Genomic DNA, 26,831 nt, shown 5'->3' on the forward strand with positions numbered 1-26,831 from the left:
GACATCTGCATAATAATCGACAATTAGATAAATGAAACTTCCTGGCAGATTAAAACTGTGTGCCCGACCGAGACTCGAACTCGGGACCTTTGCCCCAAGGTAGGAGACGAGATACTGACAGAAGTAAAGCTGTGAGTACCGGGCGTGCGTCGTGCTTCGGTAGCTCAGATGGTAGAGCACTTGCCCGCGAAAGGCAAAGGTCCCGAGTTCGAGTCTCGGTCGGGCACACAGTTTTAAGCTGCCAGGAAGTTTCATATCAGCGCACACTCCGCTGCAGAGTGAAAATCTCATTCTGGAATTAGATGAATGTTATATGTTTAATCGACTTCAGCTGAGTGTAGTCCTTCACACATTAAAAAAAACCGTAAATGTAAGTACACATCGGAACAATCGGTTTAATGACCAATTTTCCTGATAATAATATAACATGGAGGAGAATGAGGCAATAATGCACAGTTAGTAAACAATAATTTTTGATTATGAAAGGAATAAATCCAAACACTTTTATCACTGGTAATGAGAAACGATATAGTTAACATCGGGCACAAAAGCACGGCTCATTGACAAACGCAAGCAGTTTAGAAGATTTTTCATCTCTTATGCTTGATCGAAACCTTGTTTATTCATTTTCATCACCGAGAAAAATCTTTCATAAAGATATGTCGACTCGAACATCGACATAACTCTCGCGGCTTCTCGGTGCAGGCGTGGAAATTCTTGTTGTGAAAAATTTTCGTAGAATTCTTTTGTACTTCGCACTGCAAAGAACTTGTCCTTCAGTCTTGTATTGCACTGTATGTCGATCAGTTCCATCTGTAGATCATTGCGCTTTTGTTTGTACCACATAAACAGGGAAGTGGAGCCGCCACCGTTCATTTAGGACACATGTCTTATAACAGATGTAGCTGCCGCTGGCTGTCGCACACGTGCGCACATGTGCAGCACTTTTGCACGTCTGTACACTGTGCAGCTTTTGGCCGGCCCTGCTCTAATCCATCCCGGCGTGGTTCCCAAACACTAGAGTATTACTGTATGCACTGTCCTGTCACACTAATGTGACAACCTTTCAAAAGCCTGAATAGCCACGTATTGCAGTTCCGGCCACTTTCAGACGTGAAGGATGAGTGCCTGTGAGGTACTGGAAGGTGCTGACAGGGATGTTGAGACATGTCGGCTCCAGCGCCGTGGCCAGCTGCACTAGGTTTCTCTGTTGAGGAATCGTGGCGGGTAGTGCCATTTTGCCATGCACGGTATACAGTAAACACGGCAGCACGCGGACAGTTCACAAAAATAGCCGTTTCGGAAACGCTCCCACCCTTGGCCTGAAAGCCAATGCCCATGCCGTTTTGGACGTCCGATAAATCGCCCCTTTTTCGCATTAAGACAACGACAGCACTGTATTCTGCGGCTGCCGACTCGACAGAATCATCAGAATATAACGGTAAACTCCAGAGTGAGATTTTCACTCTGCAGCCGAGTGTGCGATGATATGAAACTTCCTGGCAGATTAAAACCGTGTGCCGGACCGAGACGCGAACTCGGGACCTTTGCCTTTCGCGGGCAAGTGCTCTATCAGTGTTGCTCTATCTGTGTTGCTATGACAGAGATAGAATGGTAACGTTTTCCGATGCCATTTCAGAGCACATACACATCCGTACATATTATGAAAAGTGATTTATCTATGTCCCACATCTACTCCTAAACCACTAGATCGATTTCAACCAAACCTGATACGCACAACACTTATTGTCTGGAAAAAATTACTGTGGAGGTAAGAAGCATCTGGCACGACTCCCTCCCCTCCCCCGTCCTCACAGCTACATCTACATCTACATCTACATTTATACTCCGCAAGCCACCTAACGGTGTGTGGCGGAGGGCACTTTACGTGCCACTGTCATTACCTCCCTTTCCTGTTCCAGTCGCGTATGGTTCGCGGAAAGAACGACTGTCTGATAGCCTCCGTGCGCGCTCTAATCTCTCTAATTTTACATTCGTGATCTTCTCGAGAGGTATAAGTAGGGAGAAGCAATATATTCGATACCTCATCCAGAAACGCACCCTCTCGAAACCCGGCGAGCAAGCTACACCGCGATGCAGAGCGCCTCTCTTGCAGAGTCTGCCACTTGAGTTTGTTAAACATCTCCGTAACGCTATCACGGTTACCAAATAACCCTGTGACGAAACGCGCCGCTCTTCTTTGGATCTTCTCTATCTCCTCCGTCAACCCGATCTGGTACGGATCCCACACTGATGAGCAATACTCAAGTACAGGTCGAACGAGTGTTTTGTAAGCCACCTCCTTTGTTGATGGACTACATTTTCTGAGGACTCTCCCAATGAATCTCACCCTGGCACCCGCCTTACCAACAACTAATTTTATATGATCATTCCACTTCAAATCCAGATATTTTACAGAAGTAACTGCTACCAGTGTTTGTTCCGCTATCATATAATCATACAATAAAGGATCCTTCTTTCTATGTATTCGCAATACATTACATTTGTCTATGTTAAGGGTCAGTTGTCACTCCCTGCACCAAGTGCCTATCCGCTGCAGATCTTCCTGCATTTCGCTACAATTTTCTAATGCTGCAACTTCTCTGTATACTACAGCATCATCCGCGAAAAGCCGCATGGAACTTCCGACACTATCTACTAGGTCATTTATATATATTGTGAAAAGCAATTGTCCCATAACACTCCCCTGTGGCACGCCAGAGGTTACTTTAACGTCTGTAGACGTCTCTCCATTGAGAACAACATGGTGTGTTCTGTTTGCTAAAAACTCTTCAATCCATCCACATAGCTGGTCTGATATTCCGTAGGCTCTTACTTTGTTTATCAGGCGACAGTGCGGAACTGTATCGAACGCCTTCCGGAAGTCAAGAAAAATAGCATCTACCTGGGAGCCTGTATCTAATATTTTCTGGGTCTCATGAACAAATACAGCGAGTTGGGTCTCACACGATCGCTGTTTCCTGAATCCATGTTGATTCCTACATAGTAGATTCTGGGTTTCCAAAAACGACATGATACTCGAGCAAAAACCATGTTCTAAAATTCTACAACAGATCGACGTCAGAGATATAGGTCTATAGTTTTGCGCATCTGCTCGACGACCCTTCTTGAAGACTGGGACTACCTGTGCTCTTTTCCAATCATTTGGAAACTTCCGTTCCTCTAGAGACTTGCGGTACACGGCTGTTAGAAGGGGGGCAAGTTCTTTCGCGTACTCTGTGTAGAATCGAATTGGTATTCCGTCAGGTCCGGTAGGCTTTCCTCTGTTGAGTGATTCTAGTTGCTTTTCTATTCCTGGGACACTTATTTCGATGTCAGCCATTTTTTCGTTTGTGCTAGGATTTAGAGAAGGAACTGCAGTGCGGTCTTTCTCTGTGAAACAGCTTTGGGAAAAGGTGTTTAGTATTTCAGCTTTACGCGTGTCATCCTCTGTTTCAATGCCTTCATCATCCCGGAGTGTCTGGATATGCTGTTTCGAGCCACTTACTGATTTAACGTAAGACCAGAACTTCCTATGATTTTCTGTCAAGTCGGTACATAGAATTTTACTTTCGAATTCACTGAACGCTTCACGCATAGCCCTCCTTACGCTAACTTTGACATCGTTTAGCTTCTGTTTGTCTGAGAGGTTTTGGCTGCGTGTAACTTGGAGTGAAGCTCTCTTTGCTTTCGCAGTAGTTTCCTAACTTTGTTGTTGTACCACGGTGGGTTTTTCCCGTCCCTCACAGTTTTACTCGGCACATACCTGTCTAAAACGCATTTTACGATTGCCTTGACCTTTTTCCATAAACACTCAACATTGTCAGTGTCGGAACAGAAATTTTCGTTTTGATCTGTTAGGTAGTCTGAAATCTGCCTTATATTACTCTTGCTAAACAGATAAACCTTCCTCCCTTTTTTTATATTCCTATTAACTTCCATATTCAGGGACGCTGCAACGGCCTTATGATCACTGATTCCCTGTTCTGCACATACAGAGTCGAAAAGTTCGGGTCTGTTTGTTATCAGTAGGTCCAAGATGTTATCTCCACGAGTCGGTTCTCTGTTTAATTGCTCGAGGTAATTTTCGGATAGTGCACTCAGTATAATGTCACTCGATGCTCTGTCCCTACCACCGGTCCTAAACATCTGAGTGTCCCAGTCTATATCTGGTAAATTGAAATCACCACCTAAGACTATAACATGCTGAGAAAATTTATGTGAAATGTATTTCAAATTTTCTCTCAGTTGTTCTGCCACTATTGCTGCTGAGTCGGGAGGCCGGTAAAAGGAGCCAATTATTAACCTAGCTCGGTTGTTGAGTGTAACCTCCACCCATAATAATTCACAGGAACTATCCACTTCTACTTAACTACAGGATAAACTACTACTAACAGCGACAAACACTCCACCACCGGTTGCATGCAATCTATCCTTTCTAAACACCGTCTGTACCTTTGTAAAAATTTCGGCAGAATTTATCTCTGGCTTCAGCCAGCTTTCTGTACCTATAACGATTTCAGCTTCGGTGCTTTCTATCAGCGCTTGAAGTTCCGGTACTTTACCAACGCAGCTTCGACAGTTTACGATTACAATACCGATTGCTGCTTGGTCCCCGCATGTCCTGACTTTGCCCCGCATCCGTTGAGGCTGTTGCCCTTTCTGCACTTGCCGAAGGCCTTCTAACCTCAAAAACCGCCCATCCCACGTCACACAACCCCTGCTACCCGTGTAGCCGCTTGTTGCGTGTAGTGGACTCCTGACCTATCCAGCGGAACCCGAAACCCCACCACCCTATGGCGCAAGTCGAGGAATCTGCAGCCCACACGGTCGCAGAACCGTCTCAGCCTCTGATTCAAACCCTCAACTCGGCTCTGTACCAAAGGTCCGCAGTCAGTCCTGTCGACGATGCTGCAGATGGTGAGCTCTGCTTTCATCCCGCTAGCGAGACTGGCAGTCTTCACCAAATCAGATAGCCGCCGGAAGCCAGAGAGGATTTCCTCCGATCCATAGCGACACACATCATTGGTGCCGACATGAGCGACCACCTGCAGATGTGTGCACCCTGTACCCCTCATGGCATCCGGAAGGACCACTTCCACATCTTGAATGACTTCCCCCGGTATGCACACGGAGTGCACATTGGTTTTCTTCCCCTCTCTTGCTGCCATATCCCTAAGGGGCCCCATTACGCGCCTGACGTTGGAGCTTCCAACTACCAGTAAGCCCACCCTCTGCGACCGCCCGGATCTTGCAGACTGATGGACAACCTCTGGAACAGGACAAGCAGCCATGTCAGGTCGAAGATCAGTATCAGCCTGAGACAGAGCCTGAAACCGGTTCGTCAGACAAACTGGAGAGGCCTTCTGTTCAGCCCTCCGGAATGTCTTTCGCCTCCTGCCACACCTTGAGACGACCTCCCACTCTACCACAGGTGAGGGATCAGCCTCAATGCGGGCAGTATCACGGGCAACCACAGTCGTAGTTCGATCGGGGGATGCGTGGGACGAGCTGGCCGTCCCCGACAAACCCCCATCCGGACCCCCACAGTGATGCCCATTGGCAACAGCCTCAAGCTGTGTGACCGAAGCCAACACTGCCTGAAGCTGGGAGCGAAGGGATGCCAACTCAGCCTGCATCCGAACTACTGGCGGAAGTAAAGCTGTGAAGACAATGGTTTCCTAAGGCCTGACATAACATTGCGGGTTGCATAAAACGGTAATGGTAGGGGCAGCTGAATCACCAATATATACGTTAGTTTTAATAACTGGTGTAAGTGCGAAAATTTCGAAAGCAAGCATGTAAACGTGTATGCATTGTATTGCACACGTTCCGGAAGTCAGTTTGTGGGATGGAGTTCCATGCATGTTGCACTTGGTCAGTCAGTACAGTGACAGGTAATGCTGGTTGTGTATGACGCTGTAGTTGTCGTGCGATGATGTTCCATATGTGCTCGATTAGAGTCAGATGTGGTGATCGAGCAGGTCAAAGCAACAAGTCGACACTCTGTAGAATATGTTGGCTTACAATAGTGGTATGTGGGCGAATGTTACGATGTTGGAAAAGACATCCTGGAATGCTGTTAATGAATGGCAGGACAACAAGTCGATTCATGAAACTGACGTACAAATATGTAGTCAGGGTGCGTGGGATAAGCATAAGAGTGCTCCTGCTATCATACGAAACCGCACGCCAGACCATAACTCACAAGTGAAGGTGCAGTGTGTTTAGCACGCAGACAGATTGGGTGCAGATCCAACTGGCCTCCTAGCCATCACAAAGCCAACGCTCGCACCGAAGCAGATCCAGCTTTCATCTGGAAACACAACAGATCTACACACTACCCTCCAATGAACTATCGCTTAACATAATTGAAGTGACAAATGGCCGTGGTTTGGGATCAGTTGAATGCAAGCTAAGGGCTTCTGGCACCGAGATGTCCTTCAAGGAAACGGTTTGTAACAGTTCATTATGTCATTGTAGAGCCAGGTGGTGCTCCTACTGCTGCTGGCGATGCAGTAGGATGCGCCTGAGTCATAGGCCAAACACGATGGTCTTGCCTATCGGTAATGCCACGTGACCGTCTGGGGCCCGGTCTTCTTGGACCGTACAGTCTCGTGATCGCTCCTGTCCTCAGTCCTGTACAGTGGCTACAGTCTTGCCATGTCTTTCTACAGTAACGCAGAAGGAACATCCACTTCTGGTAGCCCTGTTGCAAGATCTCATTCAAACTCAGTGAGATGTTGATAGTAGCGTCTTTGTAGCCTGAAGGGTATTCTCGACTAATGTCAACTCAACACAACCAGTCTCAAAGATAACTAACACTCGCGAGCGTTACAGGATGGATTTAAAGTAACCCTGGCTGACATCCTTATAGTGGCACTACTAGTGCCACATTTATGCAGCTGACGCAAATACACATCTTTCAGAAACTTTCGTTTATGTTGCACAACTTCTTCTTGGTATTGTGATTTTTTCCATATTTGTATACAGGGTGTAAATTTTAACTGGACAAACCAGAATAACTCGAAAAATAAGCTTCACACGAAAAAATGTGTAGAATCCAAAGTTGATTATTTTCGAGGGGGACATCTGCTGGTGCTAAAATTAGACCGCCACCCCAGCCCCTGGTGGTGGGGCGGCAGGCAACTTTTAAGTTGAGATCCCCATTTTTTTTCAGAATCAGATTCTACATAAAAAACTACGTACATTTTGTATTAAACATTTGTTTTGATTCTTGGTAGTTGGCGCTGTAATTCAAGAAAATACCTGTTCTCATTTTTGCGTGGAAAATGGTTAGGGATGAATAAAAAATAGTTATTTACTTCGTAAAGTTTGATTCGCTGAAACTAAAACTCTCCCTCTCTACCCATAGGGTGGGGTTCGAGAGAGAGGAATTGAGTTTTACATATTAATTTTTTCCACAGATTCGGATAAGTTATGTTTGTTTCGTGGTCAACATTTGTAAAACTCTAATTCGTCTCTCTCAAACCCCACCCTATGAGGAGAGAGGGAGAGTTTTAGTTTTAGCGAATCAAACTTTACGAAGTAATTTTTTTTTCCTTTATTGATTTTCAATTCCCCCGAAGGGGGCGGGCTGGTAATTTTTTTTTCCTTTATTGATTTTCAATTCCCCCGAAGGGGGCGGGCTGGCAGCAGCTTAGTACGCTACTCTACAGCCTACAGACTTTTATTTAAAAAACGGAAGAAGAAAAGAAACAAGAAAAACAGGCGATAAAACGTTGACGTCAAGTGTAAAATGGCGGAAAAAAGTGGAAAGTTAAAACAGAAAGCAAAAGGGGTTGGCAACGTTAATAAAAGACACAGGAATCAGACAAGTAACATAGCACACACACAATTAAAAAACACGGCGACAGTCTGGTTTCTGTTCGCAAGAGATAAAAGGCACACTCAGCGACAGTATGATGGCCGTTCGCAACACTTCCCAAAAAACACAACACAGAACACCCACTGTGAAACACTCACTGTAGAACACTCAATGTAGAACACTGCACGAAAGTGGCAGCACAAAGATGACACTCCAGAGCCAAAGGCAGATGGGGGGGGGGGGGACCTGGAGGAGGGGGAAGAACAAGGAGGGAGGAAGGAAAAAAACGGAAAAGGAGGGGGGAACCAAGGAGGGAGAGAACTAATAAAGGGGGAGAAGGGCAGATGCGAGAGGGAATGAGAGGAGGCAGAGGAGGGAAATGTAAAAGGACTCGGGGGAGAGAAGGGGGCAAAGAGAGGGCAGGAGGGGAAGAAAGAGGATGGAAGGGGGGAGAGGGAGCCCAGGAAAAGGACAGAGGAAAGGAGGGGGAGTGAGGATCAGAGTTGATAGGAGGGATAAATGGAGTGAGAGAGGGCATCATCCGAGAGGGGGAGTTCATGGAAGCCACCTTGGGAAAGGAGATGTAGGGTGTAGAGATGAAGGGTAGGGGGGACACAACACTGAAGACATGGCAGGGGGCGGGGATGGGAGAAGAGAGGAGCAACCAGGGGGCGAGGGGGTTCAAGGGGACGGGAGGTGTAGAGGATGTGGATATGTTCGAGGAATAGGAGCAGATGGGGGAAAGGAATGAGATCATAGAGGATCCGCGTGGGGGACCGGAGGCATATACGGAAGGCGAGGTGGAGTGCATGACGCTCAAGGATCTGGAGGGACTTATAGAATTTGGGGGTGGGCAGATATCCAGGCAGGACTGGCATAACAGAGGATGGGATTGATTAAGGATTTGTAGGTGTGGAGGATGGTAGAGGAGTGCAACCCCCATGTCCGGCCAGAGAGGAGTTTGAGGAGTCGGAGGCGGTTGTGGGCTTTGGATTGGATGGAGCGGAGATGAGGGATCCAGGTGAGGTGACGGTCAATGGTGAGGCCAATGTAGGTGAGGGTGGAGGTGAGGTGGACAGGACGGGCGCAGACAGTAAGTGAGAAATCTAGGAGCCGGAAGGAGTGAGTGGTACGACCTGGGTCTTGGAAGGATTGATTTTCAGGAGTCACTGGTTACACCATGAAGCAAAAAGGTCAAGGTGATTCTGGAGAAGGCGTTGGGACTGTTGGAGGGTAGGAGCGAGGGCGAGGAATGCGGTGTCATCAGCATATTGCAAGAGGTGTACTGGAGGGGGGGGGGTTGGGGCATATCTGCTGTGTACAGGAGGTAGAGAAGAGGGGAGAGGACAGAGCCCTGGGGCACACCTGCAGAGGGGTAGAAGGTGTGGGAATTGGCATTATGGATGGTAACATAGGAGGGGCGGTGGGAGACGAAGGAGGCCATCGGACGGATGTAGTTGGTAGGAAGGGCATAGGTTTGGAGTTTAAACAGGAGCCCGGGATGCCAGACACGGTCGTAGGCCTTTTTGAGGTCAAGGGAGACAAAAATGGCGGAGCGATGGGAGATAAGCTGGAGGGAGAGGAGAAGAGTGAGGCGGAGGAGTTGGTCATCAGCAGAGAAGAAAGGTCAAAAGCAACATTGGGTGTTGGGGAGGAGGTGGTTTTGGCAGAGGTGGATGCACCGGGAAAGGATGGATTCCAAGAGCTTGCTGAACACCGATGTGAGGCAGATAGGACGATAGGAAGAGGCATCAGATGAAGGCTTGTTGGGTTTGGAGAACATCAGGATATGGGAGGTTTTCCACAGGTCGGGATAGAAGCAAGTGGCAAGGATGACATTGTAGAGGGTGGCAAGGATTGAAAGGAAGGAGGGAGGGCAGTGTTTGAGGTGGCGGTAGGTAACGCAGTCGTGGCCGGGAACAGTGTTGCGTTTAGTGCGGAGTGTGAGGCTGATGTCCTGTGTAGTGATGGGAGTGTTAAGCTCAGATGGTGGTGTGTGGCCCAAGTACTGGAAGCTAGGAGCAAGGGGAGGAACAGAGGTATTCGTACAGTCCATGACATCAGGGAAGAGGGAATAATCAAAGTGAGGATCATCTGGGATGGAAAAAACATCAGTTAGGTGAGAGGCAAAGTGGTTGGCCTTACTGAGGTTGTCAGGAAAGGGACGGTCATTAAGGAGGAGAGGGTACTGGGGGGTGGGGTGGTTCCCAGTAAGGCGGTGGAAAGCAGACCAATACTTGGAAGAGTTTATGGGGAGCGTGGTGTTGAGTTGTGTACATGTCTGGCGCCAGGCACTGCGTTTCTTCGCAGTAAGCAGGTTGCGGATGTGTCGTTGTAATTGCCGGTGGCGGGTAAGTGTATCCCGGTCACGAGTGCAGAGAAAAGAGCGGTAGAGGCGGCGGGACTCTCGAAGGAGAAGGACGGGCTGTGGAGGCAGGGCGGGGTGGTGAGGGTGGATGGCTTTGGTGGGGATATGGGTGGCGACGGCGTCAGACAAGGTCTGGTGCAGGAAGGCAGCAGTGCGAGAGATGTCATCAGGAGATTGAAGGATAAGGTCGTGGCTGTCAACCTGGGTGTGAATGGAGTCCCGGTAGGCATCCCAGTTGGCACGGGAATAATCATGGACAAGTTTAGGAGGGACGTCAGGGCGAGGAGCGTTGCGGGGATGGCGACCATTAGAGATAGTGACGAGAACAGGAGCATGGTCACTGCCAATGAGGTCAAGGACGGTGATGCGCCCAAGGAGGTTGGGAGAGGCAAGGACCACATCAGGAGTGGTGTTGGATTCGGGTCAGGTGTGCTGAGGCAGGGGAACCATGTCTCCCTGGAGGGTGGTGAGAAACTGATGCCGCCTCTGGAGGTCGGCAGGATCACGGCTGTGGATATTGAGGTCGACGGCAATCACGTAGGTGGAGAAGGTGCAGTCAATGTGGGCCAGGAAATCGTACGGGATGGGGGTGCGAGGGCGGACATAAATGGTGGCACAGGTGATGGTAAGGGTGGGGAAGAAGAGGCTGAGGGTGAGATGCTCAGCAGGATTGTTAAGGAGAGGTTGGGGCTGGACAGGGAGGTGCTTGAGGTGGCCTATAGCAACTCCGCCATGCGCCAGAGGGTACGGGTTATTGGTGCGGTGAAGGGTGTAAGGAGCCGTGGAGATGGAGATACGGGGTTGAAGGAAGGTTTCATTTAGGACGAAGGCATCCACGCGGTGCTGATGGAGGGAGTGAAGGAAGAGGAGTTTGTGGGTGGGCAGGGAGCGAATGTTGTGGTACAGGATACGGTAGGGTTGTTGTACCATGGGAGGGGAGAGTTAGACTAGGGTGGTGAGGGGGGTGAAGGTGAAGTGGGCCTGGTTGTGGGAGTATGTGGCATAGGTGGTAAGATGGAAGATGGAACGGGCAGCGAGGGCGATTTGGGAAAGGGTGGATGTTTTGGAGTACAACGGATGATGTCCTCGGCAGGAGGTGGAGAGCGGAGCGAGTTGTTGGGGTGGATGGGGTCATCAACAGGACGGACAGAGACGGTGAGCTCAGGGGTGACTGGAGGAGGTTTCGCTTTACACTTCGAGGAGTAGGTAGGATTACAAAGTAAATAACTACTTTTTATTTATCCATAACGATTTTGCATGCAAAAATGAGAACATGGACTTTCTTTAATTACAGCGCCAACTACCAACAATCAAAACAAATGTTTAAGACAACACGTATGTAGTTTTTTATGTAGAATCTGATTATGTAAATAAAAATGGGAATTCCCATTTGAAATTTTAAAGTTACCTCCCTCCCCACCCCAAGGGGGCTGGGGTGGCGGGCTAACTTTAGCACCAGCAGATGTCCCCTCGAAAAAAATCAACTTTGAATTCTACACATTTTTTCGTGTGAGGCTTATTTTTCAACCTAATATATATATATATATATATATATATATATATATATATATATATATATATATATATATATATATATATATATATACAGGGTGTTACAAAAAGGTATGGCCAAACTTTCAGGAAACATTCCTCACACAAAGAAAGGAAATATGTTATGTGGACATGTGTCCGGAAACACTTACTTTCCATATTAGAGCTCATTTTATTACTTATCTTCATATCACATTAATCGTGGAATGGAAACACACAGCAACAGAACGTACCAGCGTGACGTCAAACACTTTGTTACAGGAAATGTTCAAAATGTCCTCCGTTATCGAGGATACATGCATCCACCCTCCGTCGCATGGAATCCCTGATGCGCTGATGCAGCCCTGGAGAATGGCGTATTGTATTACAGCTGTCCACAATACGAGCACGAAGAGTCTCTACATTTGGTAGCGTAGACAAGAGCTTTCAAATGCCCCCATAAATGAAAATCAAGAGGGTTGAGGTCAGGAGCGCGTGGAGGCCATGGAATTGGTCCGCCTCTACCAATCCATCGGTCACCGCATCTGTTGTTGGGAAGCGTACGAACACTTCAACTGAAATGTGCAGGAGCTCCATCGTGCATGAACCACATGTTGTGTCGTACTTGTAAAGGCACATTTTCTAGCAGCACAGGTAGAGTAAGTATCCCGTATGAAATCATGGCGGTGAATCGAGGAAGTACAGTACATACTGACAAAACTAAAATTAGCTCTAACATGGAAATTTAGCGTTTCCGGACACATGTCCACTTAACATCTTTTCTTTATTTGTGTGTGAGGAATGTTTCCTGAAAGTTTGGCCGTTCCTTTTTGTAACACCCTATATATATATATATATATATATATATATATATATATATATATATATATATATATATACAGGGTGTTAAAAGAATGAGATGGAGTTGGATGACGAGAGGAATGGGGAAAGGAAGGGGAAGAGGAAGTTGACGTGGCAGACTGAGCGGCGAGGGAGAGGGAGGGGGTGGAGAGAGGGAGGATTATGGGGAAAAGGAAGCAGAAGAAGAGTGAACGGTGGGAGGGGTGGAGAGAAAGAGGATGCGTGTGTAAGAGGGAGGCTGAAAGGGAGAGAGAGAGAGAGAGAGAGAGAGAGAGAGAGAGAGAGAGGGAGAGTGAGGCAGAGGGACAGCGATAGGGAGAGGAAAAGGGAGTGGTTGAATTACAGAGATAAAGAGAAGGATGACAGCAAGGTGTATATTTCTCATCTTTGAATCGTGACATTGCATGGGAATCTGTCCCCTTCATCAGACCGGTAACAGTGCATAACACGCTGGAAGTGCCACGGCCAGTGGTAACAGGCCTCATTATGGCTCCTGCACTCCCCGATACCGTCTGCGGCACGCACAGTTACGGCTGTACGAGTGCCGCGGCCGCCATTATGCCGGCGACGCTCCAGGAATACGCCCTGCTGCCGCTGCTGCTGCCAGTGTCTCCTGTTCTAATCCAGCCGCACATCCTTAGAAGACACGTACACCTGAGCTCTCTCCTCAACAAACAGAGTTGCTTCATTTCTTTTCGGAACTGAGAAAATCGCCTCTTCTGCAAATGAAGTGATACCCGCATGTGTCACTGCTCACTGTGCCGTAGCTATGTCATGTGCCGCACCCAATAAAAATGTATCGCCTCCCCTGGATGTTGGGCACATTCCTCTTAAGGATCCTTCCCTCTAGATTATCGGTCGAGGTGTCGTGACGCGTACTTTGCTTTCGCAATACCGTTATCCTTCTGTTGTGGAATGGTGGTCAGGGCATGCCAAACCTTTGCACCTGAAAGTGTTAATGTATTACGGTGCTGAGAGGGGGAGGGATCTCCGTCGGAATTAGTAACTTTATTATTCCGCCTTGGGACAACTTTATAGCGGAGCCGGACACGCTCCATCACGGGTTATGTATGTGCACCATGTTAAGGCGAAGCTTTTTCGGTTAAAGAGACAACAAATGGGAGGACTCAGGGTGCGATCAAAATCTCGCTCCTTCATACAGTATGAACTGACCTTATATCACCTTACCCGGTTGCGAACGCGTCGAAAAAGAGAGCGTATCAGGCCTCTTAATCACACCGATAGTCACGTACTGACATCCCAACATGACATTTCCAGAGCGATCTATGATTACTTTACCGACCTTTATGATGTCCCTGCTACTGATACGATTGTCCCCGATGCATTTACTCCTCTCCTGGATTGCTTGGTTACTCGCACATTAAATGATGAGTTTCTAAGTGACTTTAATTGCGTGGATATATATCGTCTTATTGTTGGTTTATCGTCACAAAATTCGCCGGAACTAGTCGTTATTTCTGAGTAATTTTATGGTTCAAATCGCTGTATGCACTATGGGACTTAACATCTGAGGTCATCAGTCCCCTAGAACTGAGAACTACGTAAACGTAACTAAGCTAAGGACATCACACACATCCACGCCCGAGGCAGGATTCGAACCTGCGAGCGTAGCGGTCGGGCAGCTCGAGACTGAAGCGCCTAGAACCGCTCAGCCACCCCGGCCTGCGGAATTTTACGTACATTTTTGGCCTCTTACATGTGATACCGTTGCTTCACTAGTAAATGAGGTGATCCGAGAGGGGGAAGAAGGCGGTTGATTCCTGACCCCTTCAAGATTGATGAAGTCGTAATTCCGAAGGCAACCGGACGTCCAGACACTGATATATTCCGCCGATCACACTACTTAATTTCGATTACAAAACTGTCGCCCGGGCTGTTAACAGCCGTCTGTCAATACTACTACAGAAAATTCTGGGCGTTTACCAAAGCTGTGTGGCTGGGAGCACAATTTTGACTTCTGTAGTCGAATGCTGGGACGTTGTCTCGGTAGCTGCAGTGACTTCTATCTCTGGAGTCTTCCTTTTATTGATTTTAACAAGGCATTTGACCGGGTCAGTCACGGTTTCTTGATGCAGATGCTCAAGGCAGTTGGTCTCAATCATACTGCGTGTCAAGTATTATCCAATCTTTTTACTGGTATCCAGGCATCTGTCGTAGTGAATGGACAGCTTACTCTGCAGATCATACGACGGGGCTTACCGCAAGGGAGCCCCCTCTCCATGTCGATATTTTTCTTGAGCTTAGAATCTCTGATTCGCACTACTGCCGTTAAATTATATGGTCAGAAGATATTAGGAGAAAAGTTCTCGGTACAAGCGTATGCGGATGATGCTATGGTATTCCTACGTCTCGTCGATGACATATACTTGCTCAAGGACAGACTGGATTCCTTTTGTTCTATCTCTGCGGCCCGCATTAATGAACGGAAATGTACCCTATTACCATTGCAACGTCTTCAGAGCGTTGTCATTCCGTGGGAACGGTGGTTTCTCGTCACAAATCGTTGGGGATGAACGAAAATGGCTGCACTCAATTGGCGGGAGATGGCGAATCGAATTCAAGGGGCATTTCGTGAAAACGATCGCCGTTCTCTTATTCTTTTTCACAAAGTGCGGATCTTAGAATCCAACATTTTTCCGCAAATTTACTGTGTAATATTCCCACTCCACTTGATGATGACACGCAAATTTATGCAATTGTCCGGTCATTTCGTTTCCAAAAGTCTGATTTTTAGACGTCGGATGAAGTAGTTCTGAGGTCCCGGGCCCTTGGAGGGTTGGAACTTCTCAATATCAAAGTGAAGACTTCATTATTGTTTACACAGCGTAATTTTTAACGTGTACTCGAGCTACTCTTTGTATTACATCTCGCTTATTTACGTGTCTTCGTCCGGCAAGCCTGACTCCTCCTGCCGATGTTGGCCAGATCAACTCTAAATCGCGGCACGTACGTGAATTTTATCTTATAATAAGTTTTCTGGGAGCCTGCATTTTATCGATGACCCACCTTCCGATCTTTGCTTTTTTGTTGGGGAGTACAATCATCCCCATCCCCGGATGAAATGGCCACGCCATTGATATCCTTGAAAACAGTGTGGTTTTGCTTAAGTCTTCATATCCTCTCGATGGAAATCTGCCCATCGTGGTATAGGGTCATTCACAATCTGATCCCGACCAACGAATGCCTCACTCGAATTGGTCACATATCATCAACCTTATGCATTACCACACAGGTTTGTCTCTTGCGGATGAGAACACTGGCACTGGATTCGCCAACATCTGGCTTTCTTTACCCGATCAGCTGAAGCTGCTTTCTCGGTTAACCTTCTTCTGTGTCCGGCCTTTTCCGTCTTCCCTCGAACGAAGACTAAATCGATCGTAAGGCTCCTCGGGCACTACGTCCACTATATAGTCGTGTGTTAGTTGTGTGTGACAACGTCCCCGACTCCCGCGTTTTTCGCCAATGTGTGATGAACGCTCGTTGGAAGTGGCAGTGGCTTCCAAGTTGTCGTGCTTTATTTACGGATATATTGCACCTTGTCTTTAATCGTCAAGGAATTGGATAGTTTTATATTTTTTCCTTTCTGAGGCCTTTTCTCGTTATGCTCCCCCTAGAGAAAAATTTTCTTTTCTTTTGAGTCCCAGAATTATGGAATTTATGTCTATCAAAATTTTTCATGAAATAAAAACAAAAATAAAGGAAAAAATTAAAAATGAAACAATAAAAACCATGAAAAAATCCACCTAGTATCATGTCCATACGAGGGACCAGCACAGTGACAGGCAGCGGATGAGGGGAGTCATCGTGGCCAGGCCTCAGGTTTCGACCCCTGCCTGAAGCTGGCTTTATCATTAGAGGGGCTGAAAAAGGCGTATCTCACACCCACCTCACTTTTAGAGCCATAAACTGGTTGGAAACAGTGTAGTTACTGAAGTATTCGGTTTCTAACCCAGTGGTCGGATCTGAGTATCTTGACATCAGTTGGATTGCTCCTCGGCATTGATTAGTGATGTAGAAGAAGTGACTGTTTTACCGAGTCTCGCAGGTCAAAGGGAGGCTGGCGACGCTTATTCGTCAAGCTAATGTAAATGCAGCAGCGCATAGAAACATTGGGGTCGCCAAACAAACGTTTCGTAGGATATTCTACCAAGTAGTACATTGAGTGATCCGACTATCGCACGGCATGGCCATGAGTGCGCCTTTGTCAGACCCTTCGGAAGCTCCGAAATGACGAACGAGAACGAATGTTCATCGTATGAACAAAGCCTTTTGAACACGGCAGTTGCCACACTGGGAGACGGGAATGTCCACAGTACCCTTATCACGAGTATGTAGAAACAAAGGGCAACACTTGGTCACCAAGAATGTTGAAATAAACTCGTGTTTCATGCTGACAGTAACCTGAATGAGTGGGCCACGTCATGGTACTCCAAGCACCCCTAAATCGTAGCGGAACCACCTCCGGCCTAAACTACATCCTCGACGCATTGTTGGTTACACACCTCACAGACCTGTCGGTGCGCTCGAGGCGTTGCATCCAAAGGCGCCCACAAGCAACAACAGATGGAGGGGGGGTAGGGGTAGGGGCGGGTGAAAGGGCACTTGTCCCTTCCTGGAATCTGGGTACGTATCTGTTGTTGATCATAGAATTCTTTCAGACGCGTATCGATTGTCTGCGACTCGACTGAATTTAAGATTGCAGACCGCGACTAGAAATACTGCAGCATTCGCAGTCACTACCTGTCTTGGCTCTTCTTAGTTGTCACACTGTTAACGGAAAATTATGCAGATTCCTTGGGGCGGCTGTAGTTTCGGCACTGATCTGCATTCGAGATTCATTCGAACCTTTACAGAAGCGTGGCGAAATGCTTCCTATCTGCCACTTCCTCGTTCAGTCCTTTACGGAGCTGCACGAAGATGCATTCTGACGCCCAGTGTGTGGATTCCGTCACCGGCAGCAGCAGTTTAAGTGCCAGTCATCCGTCCCCAGTTCCCACAAGGACGGCACCTCCCCTTGGTGCATGACGGACTCATAACAGTAGCTTACAGTTTATTAAATAAAAATGTTAGCACCTAGACCCTAATTTTCCTATCAAAGTTAAAAAGTTCGATGACTTGTTTCGTGTGCTATCTACAGCCATCTTCAGATCTGTAACACATAGCCTAAGAAAATTATGTACAATCAGGTAGAATACAAAAACACTGTACAAAAGCTGAGTAAAAATAATGAGGAGCCAATTCTAAAGGCAAAAGTGAACATTTGGAAAATCCATTTAACAATGTAGTACGAAGTATGTTAATCCTTATAAGGTGGCATGCCGTTCAAAATGTGAAAAGGCAGTAAATAAGCATTGGAAAGCACAATTATCTATAGTCATGCAACAACATGCATCTGTAAATGCCAAAACAATAACAGAACGTAACTGAAAAACATCACTGTGAGCAAGCCAGGTTGCAGATTTGTCCATAGAATTCTAGATCAGAAATCTCAAAAAGTTTAACTCCCACACGAATTTTAAAATTATAAACATATCAGTGGCGTAAAGTCAAATTTACAAGGCGAAGAACTATATTATATCCTGAACTGGCAACATGCTGTTTGTAAGAAGCAAATCCTACGTGACTGGCAATAAATTCAAGAATAAAATGGAAGATCCTTATGCCTACGTTCAACTAATTTTAAAACCATAAAAATAACGGGGGAATGAAGTTGAAAACTAAAAGACAGCTGCCTTGTATAGCTAACTGGTAACGTGCCACATGTAAAAGATATATCATACGTGAAAGTCAAATGATAAAAACGCCAAAGTACACAGTGGCGTTATCAAGTATAAACGACAGAATAAAAAACAGATCATACATGAGAGTCAAATGACAAAAAATCAAAGTATAGCGTAGTGCTAAAATTATGAATAACACACCTGAATCTCGCAGGATGATGGCAACATAGCAAAATTTCCTGTTGCATGAGTTGGCTCAAAAACTCATTACTTGCAATAGTACGACAGATACTATCCTGAAAACAGGGTATGCAACGATTCAAAAAATGGCCCGCTGTTCCATAGCTGTAAACATACATGACAAACAGTTCGTAGTAATAAAAATAAAGCTATGTGATCAATGGTCGTAAGTTGGGAGGGAAGCACCATAGCCTGGCTTACACAAGAATGACCCTGTGTGGCGAATGAAGTAGTAATTTTAATGAAATGTGTACAAAGGATAATAGGAAAATACTGCATGCTCACCAGACTGACAAGACACGTGAAAATGCTGATTTTTGCAGGGCTCCTACTGGCCAACCAAAGTAGCCAACGCGGTGATAGGTGTTGCAGAAGCGCTTACATTTACAAGACTGCCACAACTGCATCGTATGTGTACTGCATGACTACAAATAATGATGATTTCCAATGCTTATTCATTACCTTTTCACATTTTGAATGATATGTTACAAGCATTAACATATTTTTTACTATATTGTTAAATGGATGTACACTTTTACTTTCAGAAATGGCTCTCCATTATTTTACTCAGCAGTGTTTTTGTATTCATCTACATCATACTCGGCCAGCGACCTAATGGTGTATGGCGGAGGGTACTTTCGGTACCACTATCTGATCCCTCCAACCCTATCCCACTCGCGAATAGTGCTTGGGGAGAATGATTGTCAGTAAGCCTCTGTATTGGCTCTATTTTCTCGAATTTTCTCCTCGTGCTCAATATACGAGATGTATGTGAGAGGAAAGTAATGTGTTGTTCGACTCCTCCTGAAAAGTGCTGTTCCGAAATTTCAATGGTAACTATTGCCGTGATGCACAACGCCTCTCTTGTAACGTCTGCCAGTAGAGTTTGTTTAGCATCTCCGTAACGCTCTCTCGCCAGCCAAACGATCCCGTAACGAAACGCGCCGCTCTTCGTTGAAACTTCTCTATCGCCTCTATCAGTCCTACCTGATAGGGATCCCAGATGGATGAACAATACTCAAGAATCGGGCGAACAAGCGCCTTATGAGCCACTTATTTCGTGGATGAGTTACACTTCCTTAAGCTTCTTGTGTCTGCTTTTCCCACTCTGTCTCCAGCTGTTTGTCACCAATAGTGTAGCTGTACAGTAGTGGATTTCTTTTTCTATGTATGCGCAATATGTTACATTTATTTACGTTCAGGGTTAACTGCCAGATTCTGCACCATTCATCAATTCTCTGCAGGTCGTTCTGCACATTCTTACAATCTTCTGGCGTTGCTACTTTGGTATAAACAACCGCATCATCTGCGAATAGCCTTAAAGAGCACCCGACGCTTTCTACTAGATCATTTATATATATTGCGAACAACAACGGTCCTATCACACTTCCACATGGTACTCCGGATATTGCCTTTACATCTGTAGATTTAGTTCCATTAAGAGTGACGTGTTGAGTTCTATCCGCAATAAAGTCTTGAATCCAATCGCAGGTCTGCTCCGATACTCTGTAAGGTCGTACTTTTTTATTTTTTTACTAAACGGCAATGCGGGACGGCGTCAAATGCCTTACTGAAATCAAGGAACACATCAGCCTGAGCGCCGTTGTCCACTGCGCTGTGAATCTCATAGAGGAACAGAGCGAGCTGAGTTTCGTAGGATCTCTGTTTGCGGAATCCATGTTGATTTCTATAGAGGAGCTGCTCATTTTCCAAGAACGTCATAATTCTTGAGCATAAAACATGTCCCATAATTCTACAACAGATTGAAGTCAACGATATAGGTCTATAATTGTGTGGACCTGTCTTACGGCCTTTCTTAAAAATGGAAGTGACCTGCGCTTTTTCTCCAGTCGTTAGGTATCTTTCGCTGCTCAAGCGATCTACAATAAATTACTGCTAGAAGGGAAGCAAGTTATTCCGCATAATCTTTATAGTATCTTATAGATATTTCATCTGGTCCTGAAGCCTTTCCACTACTAAGCGATTGTAACTGCTTTTCAATTCCGCAATCGGTTATCTCAATATCTGCCACTTCGACTTTCGCACGACGATTGAAAGGAGGGACAGTGTTCCGATCTTACCGCGGTGAAACAACTGTGGAAGACTGAATTAAGTATTTCTGCCTTCTCTCTGTTATCTTCCGTTTCGGTGCCGGTGTGGTCGCTGAGAGACTGGACTGAAGACTTTGACCCACTTACTGATTTTACATACGACCAAAATCTCTTACGGTTTTTACTCAAGTCGGTTGACAACGTCTTATTTTCAGAATGAACGCTTCTCTCATTTCTCTCCTGACGCTCATTTTCGCTTCGTTCAGCATTTGTTTGTCAGCTAGGTTTTTACTTCTCTCGAACCTGAGATGAAGTGCTCTTTGTCTACGTAACGCTTATCTAACATGGCTATTAAACGATGGTGAATCTTCCCCACCCCTTAAAACCTTACTCGGAACATACTTGTCTAGGGCATACTGCACGATGCCTTTGAATTTTTTCCATTTGTTCTGCACATCTTCGTCCTCATCACCGAATATTTGATGCTGGTTGCTGAGGTATTCTGAAATTTATTCTGAAATTTGTATGCTGTCACCCTTGCTGAGCAAATATATCTTCCTATCTTTCTTAACATTCCTTGTAGGATCCGTCGTCATAGATGCAGTCACAGCCTTATGATCACCGATACCTTCCTCTACATCAACTGATTCGTTAAGTTCAGGTCTGTTTGTTGCCAGGAGGTCTAAGACGTAACCTTCTCGAGTTGGTTCTCTAAGTATCTGCTCAAGTTCATTTTCGGACAAGACATCCAGAATATTGCCACAAAAATCCCTGTCTCTGGCAACAGTTTTATGGCATAACAGTCCCTATTTATACCGGGTAAGTTGAAGACACCCCTTATTACAAAGGTATGATCAGGAAAATTGCTAATGATATTCTGCAAGATCTGTGTGAAGCGCTCTCCAACTGCAGATCCTGACTCAGATCTATAGAAGCATCTGATCACTATTTTTGACCGTTCTTTGATACTCAATTTCACCCAGATTAGCTCACATTCGGAATCCGTCATAACTTCGCTAGATTTTATCGAATTTTTTACTGCAGTAAATACGCTGCCACCATTGGCGACTAACCTATCCTTACGATAAACATTCCAATCTGAACTAAGATTTCGTTGTCTCTGGCGTCTGGTTTCAGCCAGCTTTCTATTTCCAATAGCGATACTGCACTACTGGCCATTAAAATAGCTACACCAAGGAGAAATGCAGATGATAAACGGGCATTCATTGGACAAATATATTATACTAGAACTAACAAGTGATTACGTTTTCACGCAGTTTGGGTGCGTAGATCTTGAGAAATCAGTACCCAGAACAACAAGCTCTGCCCATAATAACGGCCTTGATACGCTTGGGCATTGAGTCAAACACAGCGTGGATGGCGTGTACAGGTACAGCTGCCTATGCAGCTTCAACACGATACCACAGTTCATCAAGAGTAGTGACTGACGTATTGTGACAAGCCAGTTGCTCGGCCACCATTGACCAGACGTTTTCAGTTGGTGAGAGATCCGGAGAATGTGATGGCCAGGGCAGCAGTCGAACATTTTCTGTATCCAGAAAGTCCCGCACAGGACCTGCAACATGCGGTCGTGCATTATCCTGCTGAAATGTTGAGTTTCGCAGGGATCGATTGAAGGGTAGAGCCACGGGTCGTAATACATCTGAAATGTAACGTCCACTGATCAAAGTGCCGTGAATGGGAACAAGAGGTGACCGAGACGTGTAACCAATGGCACTCCATACCATCACGCCGGGTGATACGCCAGTATGGCGATAACGAATACACGCTTCCAATGTGCGTTCACCGTGATGTCGCCAAACACGGATGCGACCATCATGATGCTGTAAACAGAGCCTGAATTAATCCGAAAATACGACGTTTTGCCATTCGTGCACCCAGGTTCGTCGTTGAGTACACCATCGCAGGCGCTCCTGCCTGTGATGTAGCGTCAAGGTTAACCGCAACCATGGTCTCCGAGCTGATACTCCATGCTGCTGCAAACGTCGTCGAACTGTTCGTTCAGATGGTTGTCGTCTTGCAAACGTCCCCATGTGTTGACTCAGGGATCGAGACGTGGCTGCACGATCCGTTACAACCATGCGGATAAGATGCCTGTCATCTCGACTGCTGGTGGTACGAGACCGTTGGGATCCAGCACGGCGTTCCGTATTACCCTCCTGAACCCACCGATTCCGTATTCTGCTAACAGTCATTGGATCTCGACCAACGCGAGCAGAAACGTCGCGATAGGATAAACCGCAATCGCGATAGGCTACAATCCGACATCTATCAAAGTCGTAAACGTGATGGTACGCATTCCTCCTCCTTACACGAGGCATCAGAACAACGTTTCACCAGGCAACGCCGGTTAACTGCTGTTTGTGTATGAGAAATCGGTTGGAAACTTTCCTCATGTCAGCACGTTGTACGTGTAGGCACCGGCGCCAACCTTGTGTGAATGCTCTGGAAAGCTAATCATTTGCATATGACAGCATCTTCTTCCTGTAGGTTAAATTTCGCGTCTCTAGCACGTCATCTTCGTGGGGTAGCAATTTTAATGGCCAGTAGTGTAATTCTGGGACCTTTCCTTGTACGCTCCTGCAGTTTACTTAAATCATATTAATCTTTTCTACGTACGCACATGTCACGTATATTTCAAACATATTTCACCCAAATTTGTACACATATTTCTCCTGTGTCTCTAGGAAATTTAATCCTGCAGTTTCGTTTTCACGCAACTCAATGTATATTACGTCATATCTCCTGAACTGTGTGTCGTACAGCGATGCAATTTTGCTGGTACATCCAGAGGTATTTGTGGATACTGCGGTATAGGTGGATACTGCCTGCGCTATGTGTTACGAATAGAGGTGATGGTAAATATGGGATAAATTAAAGCCTCATACTTGATGCGCAGTTTTTAACGCATATTAGTGTTTATGAGGTCTCGTCTCCTGAAGTGTGTGTTGTACAATGATTCATTTTTTCAGATACTGTCACCAAATGTGCTATGGGAGCTGTTGCTTTTTAAAGCTCTGAGATGTTCTGAATATCTGGTTTTGAAGTTTCGACATGATTGTCCTATGTACACTGACTGGCAAGTGTTGCATGTGAGTTCATATTTTCCTGATCTGTTAAATTTATCCATGGGTGTTTGTTGTGTTCTGATCATTTTCTGTGTTGTGTTCTCTGTCCTGTATCCTATTTGGGGTACCTGTTTCTTTAATATGTTGCCTATACTGTGAAAAATCTTGTTATTGTAGGTGAGTATGTGTCATTTCGTTTTGGTGTGTGTAGTGGCTCTGTTGTGTCTTGTGTGTGGTCATTGTTTGTGTTTTGTGTTGTTCTGTGTTGGATGATGATTTGTGTATGTGTGTGGGGTATGTTCATTTTTGCACTGTTTAAATATTTTTTGATTTAAATTGTCCACCATATGGGTATTATAACTATTTTCTCATCAACATCGTTTGGTTGAAGATGACAAGCTACCTATAGTAAAAAATACACAAGTGATCCAGAAAATTCATGCACACCAAGTGTAAAGTTATTAACAAAAAGAAACGAACTACTGTTTGAACTAGACATCCACATCATTTTGTAATCATTTAACAAAGATATTCACATTACAGAATAAATAAAACGGACACCCACTGATGATGGCATAGTGGTGCTGAAACATGTTTGGGTGCAGAGAAAAAACGGTGTTTTGCATAACTGGTGGACCTCACATGATACAATTTTAACTGCAAGCACGGTCAACACAAGGAGCTGCAAATCCAAGTCGTGAATAATTTTTCGTCATAAGATGAGTAGGGCTTTGAGCACCACGATCTACTAGCATTGACTGACGTGTGTAACCAGCGTTATGACTGTGTACCAGCAGGAGCAGATAACTGAGCTGGATCATGCAGGGAGTCAGCACGCAGACTACAGGATTGCTTAGCGTTCTCACACTAACGTTCCGGCCGGGTGGTGTGGCCGAGTGGTTCTAGGAGCTACAGTCTGGAACCGCGCGACCGCTACGGTCGCAGGTTCGAATCCTGGCTCGGGCATGGATGTGTGTGATGTCCTTAGGTTAGTTAGGTTTAAGTAGTTCTAAGTTCTAGGGGACTGATTACCTCAGAAGTTAAGTCCCATAGTGCTCAGAGCCATTTTTTGAACTAACGTACCGTCAGGTGAGCAGGGTAGACATCGCGATCGCGTCGCGGGTTGCCTGACTCACAGGTGCTCGGTAGGTTCGCTTCCTCATGGCCTACGCGCTTTCGTCTGCCTCTGCGGTTGTTACGCAACTGCAGTTGCTTTAGGCGAGTCGCAAGGGACACGAACGGCCCCAGACAACCAGATTCCCGGCTAGCGAACTGGTTACCCTCGTCCACACACAAGCAACACCAAACATCTTGTGAAAGCGTCATTAATTACGAATCTCGAAATACTGTATACTCAGTGCATCTGAAATAGGTGTTTGTACGTAATGAAACCGTCATCTGAATTACAGTGGCGATTTGAACAGTGGAAGTATTTATTTAAGCATACGAGAAGACATTAATGAAGTTGTAATGATAACGTATAAAAATTTTATGCAGCCGTTTTTTATTTCTTTGCAGATACATGACTGTAGTCCCAGCACACCTTGAAACACTCACGCCCCAGTACCACAGCACCCCGTCACAGGGGTCAAAACAAAACAGTGCACGAACTTGTTAAAGGGGAGTATCTCACAGTAGCTCATTTTCTGCTTTGAAGGTAAACAAATCTCCAGTAATCCACGCTGAGTTGGTGAAATTGTGCGGAAACAAGGCACCATTCCATGGTGCAGAGATGACTGAACGTTGACAAGAAAAGAAAGTCTATCATCAGTCAGAAGCACAGTACTTTACTAGGAGTGGTCCTTTTAGAGGTTGTATGCTGTCACTTAAGAACAGAGCCACAGACAGCCTCTTCTACTGGATTAGCCTGTAGTAGTCGCTATAAAGTAAGTGAAATCATCACTGAAATAAGCCTTTAGTTGTTCTTTGCTTCAAATATTTTTCCTCTGCAAACATAATAACAGAAATATTAAAATTACATTTAAAAACATGAGATAATTATAACTTATACAAAACTCTAGAAATGATACGAAAACGTAATTATTATTTTTTAAACTGTGAAATGTGGGCAGAGTGAAATGGCTAGGTTATGTTATATGTTGAGTCATGTGGCTAAGAAAAGTCCTGCACTAGTCCTTCAATAGACTAATAAATGATAATTTTTTTTTGCATTTTGCTGATTTCTTATATGATTCGTTACGATTTTGAAAAACAATTCGTCATCATAGAAAACTTTACTTTGTTTCTTACAGCATTTTTCAAATAAATATTAAAGATTTTTCTCTTTCTACAGAGTGAGTCAGGAGGAAAGGTGCATGTTTTGAGACGTGATGGCATTAATGGTTCTGAACAAAAAAAACGTCGTATGAACATATGTCCTCTCCTTAGTAGTATATGAAGAAACTAATTAAAACAGTGGGGAACACAACAAATGAAGATGATAGCAAATGAAATGCAGTGATGTATTAATTATTTAATTATGTACATTTACTCACAAAAGATCTTCAAACACTCCACTATCGATTGCAATGCATTTTATAGCTCTTTTAGATAGCGGCCGTGTTGCTGATATGAGCTCATTCGCAATTTTCTTTACCTGAGCGTATAAAATACAAGTGAAGTGTTCACTGAAATGGTCAGTAAAGACAACACTACGTAGCCTAATGTCGCTTTGGTCGTATTCGCGCGTGAGTCCTGTTGAAGAAGGACATGTGACTGACACCTGTGAATTGCAAACAGCTGTATGTCTAATACGGTTAACAAAAGGGCATGTATTCATTTGAAGTTTTTTGCTCAGAATCACCAATGACATCACTCCTCAAGGCATGTAACTTTCTTCCTGAATCACCCTGTACTCTAAAATACTTTCTTTTCATGATTTATTATCATTTGCAGCCGTCATTTTTTCTTTATTCCTTATTCATTTTAAGATTGTATAATTTCGGTCTTAGACCATTATCAAGTATCTTTACAAAAAGTGTATCAATGGTACATTTTGCCATATGAGTCTATTCAGGTGTGTATAGTGACTACCATCATTAGGGTCACTATTTAAACATACACAGGTGTAGAAACTTTTATCATATTCGAGGCGATAGTGGGAAAAGTGCAAATCAACTCTTG

This window comes from Schistocerca cancellata, chromosome 9 (genome assembly GCF_023864275.1).
Source record: "Schistocerca cancellata isolate TAMUIC-IGC-003103 chromosome 9, iqSchCanc2.1, whole genome shotgun sequence".
Classification (NCBI taxonomy): Eukaryota; Metazoa; Arthropoda; class Insecta; order Orthoptera; family Acrididae; genus Schistocerca; species Schistocerca cancellata.